The 9,480-nt window shown below is 47.0% G+C and overlaps 1 protein-coding gene across 2 annotated transcripts in view; it reads left to right on the top strand.

Moving 5' to 3' along the window:
- The first annotated feature begins 6,488 nt into the window (after positions 1-6,488).
- DNAH2 (dynein axonemal heavy chain 2) overlaps positions 6,489-9,480 on the top strand; it is a 149,577-nt gene continuing 146,585 nt past the window's right edge. For both annotated transcript variants that reach the window (XM_060281903.2, XM_035134845.3), the window contains exon 1: positions 6,489-6,576. The gene's annotated coding sequence lies outside the window, so the exon portion shown is untranslated. The remainder of the gene's footprint in view (positions 6,577-9,480) is intronic.

Here is a 9,480-nt window from a genome sequence, read left to right as displayed (position 1 = left end):
GTTTAGGATGGCTTCCTTCTCATCGCCGTTTTTCAAGCCATCTGTCCAATATCCAGCAAAACGGATTTGAGCAAAGACACCGTTGGGGCCCTGATGTTATCCCGCAAGGGTAACTGGGTGGCACTGGCTTGTCTGAACCTCCCACTGGTCTAAGGCAAGCCAGATAGGTGAGCCAAACAGGCCTTAGTGCATGCTGTGCCCTGGCATTTTGGCACAGGGTGGCATTCTCCCTCCTGCTTGTAATGGGGTACTTAGAAAGTCATCACCGAGCAATTTACCTAATGACGCCCCTCGTGTGAAGACTTTAATGACGTTTTTTTAAAAAAAACATCCATTTATCTAGGCCACGTGAATTTCTCAATGGCAGCTGGACTGTTTGGGTAGCAACAAGATGGCCAAACCAACTTTATCATCTAAGGATATATTTATGTGCACGTCCAAACTAACTGTCTTGCGTTCCCTGCGCTGGAAGAGCGAGTCGGCTTCTGGTAACGCAGGGGATTTTGGATGGCAAGGAATCTGAAGTCTCTGAAAAAATTTAGCACCATTGTTTTCGTTCTGCGGTGGTGATGCCACTTTCAGGGCACACCAGATGCACATTTAAACCGCACAGCTTCCCCCAAAAGAATCCCAGGAGCCGCAGTTTGCTCTGCAAGAGGGAAACTACAGTTCCCATGATTCCCTTTTTTTGGTGGGGGAAGTGCGTTACATACACATTGAATGCGCTATGGTGAAGATCCGCCCTCAGACTAGTCCATTTCAGCTCAGTCAGTAGAGCATGAGACTCTCAATATCAGGGTTGTGGGTTCAAGCCCCACGTTGGGCAAAAGATTCCTGCCTTACAGGGGTTGGACTAGATGACCCTCATGGTCCCTTCCAACTCTATGATTCTATGATTCTGCTGGGGTTAAGCTTGGTCTGTGCATCTTGAGAGCCACAGCTTCAGACTTCTTGCTTGGTGTTGTCCTTCTTGTTGAAACGACCCACGGAAACCGTGGCTCAGATTCAGCCTCGGCACAGGAATCCCAACTGCCCCCCCCCAAGCTGAGGGGTCTTCCCCCTGCTCCATGGGCCTGGTTTTTTTCTTTTCTTGCCGCTGCTCTGGCCCCTGAAATCTGACCCCCTGACCCTGGGCCCTCTCTCATAGAAGGATGCCACCAGGGCCATGCAACCTTTGCCTTCCCTTTTATGCCCTTGCTTCCTTTCCAGATGTTGCCCTTCCTAATTGCTCTGGTTCCCTCCATCCCTGTCGCCCCCCCCCCTCCTGTAGCTCTCCCTCTTTAAAATGATAATGCCTTTGTCAGAAATATTTGGGCAGTGATTTACAAAATAAATAAATAAAAAGCTGCTGTGTGACAGGAGGAAGATTTCTGCTCCCAGGGGATCCTGAGCAATGGTGATTTTGGCCCTTGAGAAATTGCAATGCTTGGACCGTTGAGAAGAATGATTTGGGCCTGCAAAGAGGTGTTCTCTCCCAGGGCTGAGCTCAGGAGGTAAGGTAAAGGGTCCCCTGACCATTAGGTCCAGTCGTGACCGACTCTGGGGTTGCGGCGCTCATCTCGCGTTATTGGCCGAGGGAGCCGGCATACAGCTTCCAGGTCATGTGGCCAGCATGACAAAGCTGCTTCTGGCGAACCAGAGCAGCACACGGAAATGCCGTTTACCTTCCCGCTGGAGCGGTACCTATTTATCTACTTGCACTTTGACGTGCTTTCGAACTGGTAGGTTGGCAGGAGCACCGAACAACGGGAGCTCACCCCGTCGCGGGGATTCAAATGCCGACCTTCTGATGATTATCGGCAAGCCCTAGGTGACGTGGCTTTTTTGACTTACTGGGAAAAAAAGAAAAACAAGATTCTTGCAGCATTCACAGTAGGCTTATTTTGAGTGAGTCTTGCTTCAGAAATCCCCAAGTGTTGAAGGGGTGGTGGAGGAAGGATTGTATCCAGGGGGCCTTGGGGACGAAGACTGCCTTCAGGTGTTTTGGGGTGAAGGGGCTCAGCCTTGCAAGTGTGTGTGAGGCCTCCTCTGTTGCTCTCCACCTCCGCCCCCCCCTCCACCTCTGCCTGGGAGAAGGAGAATCCATTTGGAGTCTCATTATTAGCATCACCCGTGACTCCCAAGGTAGCATAGCATCCTCAGTCCGCTGCCAGGAAGGTAGATTAGCTGGATGTTTTGCAAGGTCTTATCGGCCCGGGAGCTGCCACTGGTCTTGGATTATCAGCAGGCTCCCAGCGAGCCCTGTTATTAAGTGCCTATCTTCTGGTTGCCACCACAAGCTGCTCAGGCGGTGGCGCGCCTTTGATGGACGTGAGTTGGCAACAAAGGGGACCATGGGGAAGGGAAGGGAAATGCAGTCTCATCAGTGAGCAGAAGTGCCAATTTCAAGAAAGCTGGAGGTGGGGGGTGGCGGCGGGGAGGCCTCAGGGGTGGGCTATATGGAGCATTTTCTCACACAGGTAACCAGCCATAATACAAAACCAGGTGGAGAAAATGAGGTCGGGAAGGTTGTGGTATGCATAGGCTTAATTCCTGTGTTTTGGGGTTTCCTCTAAACAGTGAGGTGTTTAGTGCACCATGCAATGGCGTGGCCATCACTGCCTCCTGCAGGAGCAAGTTCCACATTTTGACTATGCACTGTGTGAAGAAGGACTTTATTTCATCTGTCCTGAATCTTCCAACATTCAGCTTCATCACATGACTATGAGTTCTAGTGTTACAAGAGAGGGCGGAAAACTTCTATCTACTTTCTCCATGCCAATCACCATTCTGTCATCAGGTAGGTAGCTGTGTTGGTCTGATGCAGTCAAAATATATATAATTTTTTTTTAAAAAATTGTCCAGTAGCACCTTAGAGACCAACTAAGTTTGTTCTTGTTATAAGCTTTTGTGTGCATGCGCAATTCTTCAGATACACACTTTTACCTTTTCTCTAAACACAATTCTGCTTGTCCTGTGCCTAGAAAACACGGGTCTGATAAACCCGCTGTTTTGCACTGAATCGGAGCAAATTCCAATCGGTGGGAAATCCAACGGACATTTGCTCTGGGCTCATCCACTCTTACGCCTGTCTTGTGCCTAGAAACCACGACACCGAGCCGTTTCACCCTTGCTCAATTCCTTTTCCAAGGAAAACATGCTCTTTAGCTCTAAATTGAGGAAAGGCAAAGTGTGGGCATGCTCTCTTTCAGTGCTAAAGAGCAGGTTTAAGTCCAGATGAACCCTGCAACTCCGCTGTAGTCCAAATCCCAAACTGTTCTGCCTCTCTCAGTCTCCTTATCTCTCAGGCACACCAGACTCCCTTTTGCGCTGCACTTTGCAGGCACTAGTTTGCGCTTTAAAGCTCTGTGTCTGAGCAGTTTCTTTTCCGTCCCAGCACTTTCCTTGGGAAAACCCACGTCTTCCTGGTGGAATACCTGATTACCATTTGCTCTAATTTCGGCTGGGGCGAAAAAAAGAAACTGCTCAGACACGGAGCTTTAAAGTGCAGACCCATGTCTGGAAAGTGCAGCGCAAAAGGAAGTGCGAACGAGGCCTCAGATTCACATGGCTTCCGCCTCTAGCTACCATTCCTCAAGTTGGATCCCTTGTGTGGCTTCAGAGTTTAGACAAAGTGCAAATCTAATTGCTCATTAGTGTTGATTGCCTCCCATCCATGACCAGGCTATGTGATGCCACTTTGCATAACACGGCTCACGACAGACTAAGCAAGCGCACAGCTCACCTGGTCACCGTCTTCCCTATTACCGCGAGATGCATCTGTATTTAAATTATAGTGATTATTTCTAAATTTGCATATTCTAGAAACAGCAATTAGCATATCTGCAAATCTGTATCCTCTTCTGTCCTCTTTTTTTCAGTGATGTATTTCCTCTTTTGGGCCGTGCGTAAGTGGCCACTCTAGATGAGTGTAAGTGTAAGTGGCTGCGAGTTTGTAGCTTGGAAGAATTGCTGCTTTCAGTCCTGCTGCAATCTTGCCCAGCTGTTTTATAGCATTTTTATCGACTTTACGCCTTTTATTGTATTGTGGTCTTGTTAAAATGTCAGATTGCTATTTGTGCTTGGCTTTGTGCGCTACCCTGAGAACTTTCAAGTAGAATATCGGCCAACAATGTTAGCAATCTTGACGGTAATGGTGCTAGCCAAGAGTCCAGCATCTACAACTGGCAGCCTTCCTCAAAGATGATCCTTTGGTTGTGTATGTGAGTTTCATGTTTGATGTAGCGCCCTTCAAATATTGCTGGACTCCAACTCCCCTCATCCTCAGCTGCCATCATGGCCAATGCTCAGGGACAATGGAGGCTTGACTCCAGCGATATCTGGAGGGATATGTTGAGGATTCCTTCACTAAGCAAAGGTACACCCATGGTTGGCCACAATAATGTGGAGGGAGGGGGGATATTATTGCTCATGCATCGTGATCCTGCAATATTGTGATTATTGATTCTTTCATATTAGTCTCAATTGGAAATCTGTGGGCATGAAATATATATTCTGCTTAGTGGTTCATTGACTCAATGTGAGTCACCTCCACACACATCCATCTTGTTCATTTTCATGTTGAATCCATTTTGATGTTACTGTAGCAGGGGCCCAAAGGGCCCCAATTAAGGTAATAATGTAATTCCCTATGAATCCTGGAATATGCTTATATTAGCGAATTATGGTAACCTGTTGCTTTAAAGAAACTGATGATTCAGCAAGAAGCGCATAGCTGCCAAGTTATCCCTTTTTTAAAGGGATTTTCCCTTATGCTGAATAGGCTTCCTCGCGAGAAAAGGGAAAACTTGGCAGCTATGGAAGCCGTCCCTAGTGGGATAGAAGGTCAGCAAATACGTCAATCGCAAAGAAGCAATTCATAAACTAGAACATAAATTGTTACATCCACACGTAACACAGGTTCCCATACATGCAAACTAACAATATGTAACAGATCCATAGCTGCCAAGTTATCCCTTTTTTAAAGGGATTTTCCCTTATGCTGAATAGGCTTCCTTGCGAGAAAAGGGAAAACTTGGCAGCTATGAACAGATCACGGTAAGAATCAAAGTTTAGTTAGCAACGCTTATTGCGCATGCGTATTAGATTAGGTAATGACATACGTATTAAATATGAAACGAGATAATGATGAATATTAAAATTTGCTTAGTGGTTCATTGACTCAATGTGAGTCACCTCCACACACATCCATCCTGTTCATTTTCATGTTGAATCCATTTTGATGTTACAATGGCTGGCATCTTGATCCCTGTGGGCATTTTCTCATGGTTGAAAACAGGCCTCCTTATCTTTGTACCAGTATTTTTGCATTTGGTACTGAGCATATTCCGTCTTGCCCGCGCAGCACACATAGTGAAAGGGTCCTGTTCCTGAGCGTTCAGATTTTGAGCATGTTGATCAGATGCCAAAAAACCGCAGCAGGGGTTGCACTCAATTGAGCTGCTGCCAAAATTCCTGGCGTCTCATTCAGGTGATCCGAATGGCCTTTGCCGTGGTCAAAATACGAGTTAGCTAACCAACAATGCGCTGTTGCCTTTGAACTGAGTCCTGCCACCTCGCTTTGCCCAATGGGAAGGAAAGGGCACTATTAAGGACTATGGGCGGCCAGAGCACTGCATATTCATTTGAGGACAGCTTCCTTCTCGCTACACACGATGTAAAAATCACTTTTTCCTCAGGTTGACATGTCGCCTTCCAGCTCTGGCAAAAGCCGATACAACACTATGGAGGATCCAACGCAATGCATGCTGGGAGTGTGGCTAAGACAGGACAGTAGCTGCTGGATTATTTATTTATTTATTTATTAGCTATTACTCTGACAGTTGGCAGTTTTATTTTGTCACAGACACTTGCAAGACACTGTGGAAGCCTTTCCTTTCCCGCCACCCACCCAACGTGGGATAAATAAACGATGAGGGAAGAATTAGTTCCCTCAGGCATATTCTTCTGAGTGGGCTGGTATCTCGATGTATGAGGGACAAACGTCTCTCACATCGTCCAACGCTTTTTTAAAAAGGGGGCCTTATCACATTGCCCCCGCCCCGGGCTCAAACTTTATCCAATTAGGTGACGCTTCTGAACGTGATTGACAAGCTTTTTCCCTCCACAACGCTTACTTTTCGTGCCCTCGAGCCTGTGTAGTGATTGACATCGTCGCGCGGTTCCACCGCCCCGCCCCTCCGGCCATCCGCCGGGCTCCTCCCCATTCCCAGCTGACACGCGCAAGGCAGGAACGCTCTTTTTCGCTCCTCCTCCTCCTGTCACTCACTGCGCTTACAGCCCCGCCTCGCTTAGCAAGCCCCGCCTCCCTCCGGTTATAAATTACGAGGCAAGCGCGCGCCTCCTCGCCCGCCCTTGGCTCTCTCGCTGCAACGGTTGCTTGAGGCAGCCTTTTAGGCCGCGAGCCCCTCCCTCGCCGCCCCATTGGTAGCCTCGCGGAGCTCGCGCTCCTCCCCTAATCTTTCCCGTTGATCCGTTGCCCGGGGAAACGTTGGTGGGTGGGCGGAGTCTGGGAAAGGACCAAGAGCGTTTGGAGTTGTAAGGGGGGAACAGGTGCCAAGTTGGGAGCTGGGAAAGGTGGGTATTGTGGAGGAATGGGTGGGGGGGAGAGACGGACGCAATGTGGAAATGGGGCAGGGGTGGGGGCTGGTTGGTGGGGGGGGCAAGGGGGAAATAGGGGACGGTGGCTGGAAAGGGACAATTGGGTTCCAGTGTGGTTAAGGTGCTGCACTTGGGCTCAGGAAGACTCAGGTTCGAATCCTGACTCAGGTTATGACTTATGGAAAAAAACTGGGTTTGGCTTTTGCTGCCCAACTCGCCAAGGGACTCTGAGTCCCCTAAGTCCATGATCGGTCAGAGAGGAATGGATGGAGGCAAGATCCATAGAAAGCAAGGCAGATCTTTATTTTTCTGTTGCAATAGAGTTGCAAGGAGGCAAGAGAGATCAATGGTGTGCAAGCTGCTATAAAGACTTTTGAAGTTGCCCATACTGTACCCCAAGACCACCCCCAAAAAACATCATACCTACATCACAGAAGGAGGCAGTCTTCAGCAGAAATTTGAGAGGGTTGCATCTCTCCTGTCTGCCAGGATACCTGATCATGCCTTACTTGATTGCCTGGCCATTCCTTTGAGATAGTAAATACTTTTAGTTCCTGAATCTCTTACACATCTTGATAGTTTGCTCAGCTTAACAGATACCTGCCAGACTGTATTTACAGGGAGGTGTAAGCCCCTACAGTCCAAAAACCATGGGAAAGCTTTCCCCATTTCCTTCCTCCTTGCAGAGAAATAGTTGAGGTCAATTTGGGAAGGTCAAAATGGCTGCGGGATTGCTCTCTTCTACTACCGTATTTCAGACATGTGGTTTATATACTTATGTACAGTGGAGCCTTGGGTGAAGTTGCCTCTAGCTTATGTCACCCTCGGCTTGCGACCGGCGCAAATCCAGAAGTACTGGAATGGGTTACTTCTGAGTTCGTGCCGTTCACGCATGCGCAGAAGTATTAAATCGTGCTGCGTGTGTGCGCAGACTCAACGCTTTGGGCTGTGTCGTTTTCGGGTAGTGGCAGGGCCTCCGGAACGGTTCCCCACTGTAACCCGAGGTTCCGCTGTATGTGTGTTTGCCTTGTACATTTATGAACATTTATTCTATATTTGAGACTGTAGAATTCTTATAACATGACTTTCTCTATTGTTATTTTTATTACATTTCTTAGTCACTTTATAGAAAAAAAGATCTTAACAATATAAAACACAACCAGATAAAATCAATTAAAAATTAGGGGAATCAACCCTCCCTAGGCTACTGCCATTTCTCAGTCTACCTTCCAGGATTGTTGTGTTGATAAAATGGGGGGACAGAGGGCAAGAAGCATTGTCTGCTGCTCCAAGCTTGGAGGAGAGTGATGATATATCTATCTATCTCCTGGCAAATGCTGAGGACAAGATCCAGAGATCATGTTAAAGGTGGCCAAATTCTGCACGATTGCCATAAAACTTAGGAAACAAGCTGCGGTATCATCATGATTAAGGTTTTAAATGATAACTTCAGGTTGTATTTTAGTGAGTAAGATCTACAGTAATTTATATATTTTAATTGCTGCTATATCTGTACTGTCCCTGTTATACCGAACTGCAAATTTAAATGTATCCCTATTGTGGAAGTGATGATATTCCAGCTGAACTATTTAAAATTTTAAAAGATGATGCTGTTAAGGTGCTACACCCAATATGCCAGCAAGTTTGGAAAACTCAGCAATGGCCAGAGGATTGGAGAAGATCAGTCTACATCCCAATTCCAAAGAAGGGCAGTGCCAAAGAATGCTCCAACTACCGCACAATTGCGCTCATTTCACACGCTAGCAAGGTTATGCTTAAAATTCTACAAGGCAGGCTTAGGCAGTATGTGGACCGAGAACTCCCAGAAGTGCAAGCTGGATTTCGAAGGGGCAGAGGAACCAGAGACCAAATAGCAAACATGCGCTGGATTATGGAGAAAGCTAGAGAGTTCCAGAAAAACGTCTACTTCTGCTTCATTGACTATGCAAAAGCCTTTGACTGTGTCGACCACAGCAAACTATGGCAAGTTCTTAAAGAAATGGGAGCGCCTGATCACCTCATCTGTCTCCTGAGAAATCTATGTGGGACAAGAAGCTACAGTTAGAACTGGATATGGAACAACTGATTGGTTCAAAATTGGAAAAGGAGTACGACAAGGTTGTATATTGTCTCCCTGCTTATTTAACTTATATGCAGAATTCATCATGCAAAAGGCTGGACTAGATGAATCCCAAGCCGGAATTAAGATTGCCGGAAGAAATCTCAACAACCTCAGATATGCAGATGACACAACCTTGATGGCAGAAAGTGAGGAGGAATTAAAGAACCTTTTAATGAGGGTGAAAGAGGAGAGCGCAAAATATGGTCTGAAACTCAACATCAAAAAAACCAAGATCATGGCCACTGGTCCCATCACCTCCTGGCAAATAGAAGGGGAAGAAATGGAGGCAGTGAGAGATTTTACTTTCTTGGGCTCCTTGATCACTGCAGATGGTGACAGCAGTCACGAAATTAAAAGACGCCTGCTTTTTGGGAGAAAAGCAATGACAAACCTAGACAGCATCTTAAAAAGCAGAGATATCACCTTGCCTACAAAGGTCCGTATAGTTAAAGCTATGGTTTTCCCAGTAGTGATGTATGGAAGTGAGAGCTGGACCATCAAGAAGGCTGATCGCCGAAGAATTGATGCTTTTGAATTATGGTGCTGGAGGAAACTCTTGAGAGTCCCATGGACTGCAAGAAGATCAAACCTATCCATTCTTAAGGAAATCAGCCCTGATTGCTCACTGGAAGGACAGATCGTGAAGCTGAGGCTCCAATACTTTGGCCACCTCATGAGAAGAGAAGAATCCTTGGAAAAGACCTTGATGTTGGGAAAGATGGAGGGCACTAGGAGAAGAGGATGACAGAGGACGAGAT

This window comes from Zootoca vivipara, chromosome 12 (genome assembly GCF_965207765.1).
Source record: "Zootoca vivipara chromosome 12, rZooViv2.hap1.1, whole genome shotgun sequence".
NCBI classification, from domain to species: Eukaryota; Metazoa; Chordata; class Lepidosauria; order Squamata; family Lacertidae; genus Zootoca; species Zootoca vivipara.
Note: the sequence above shows the minus strand (reverse complement) of the source record. Positions and strands in the feature narration are given on the sequence as shown.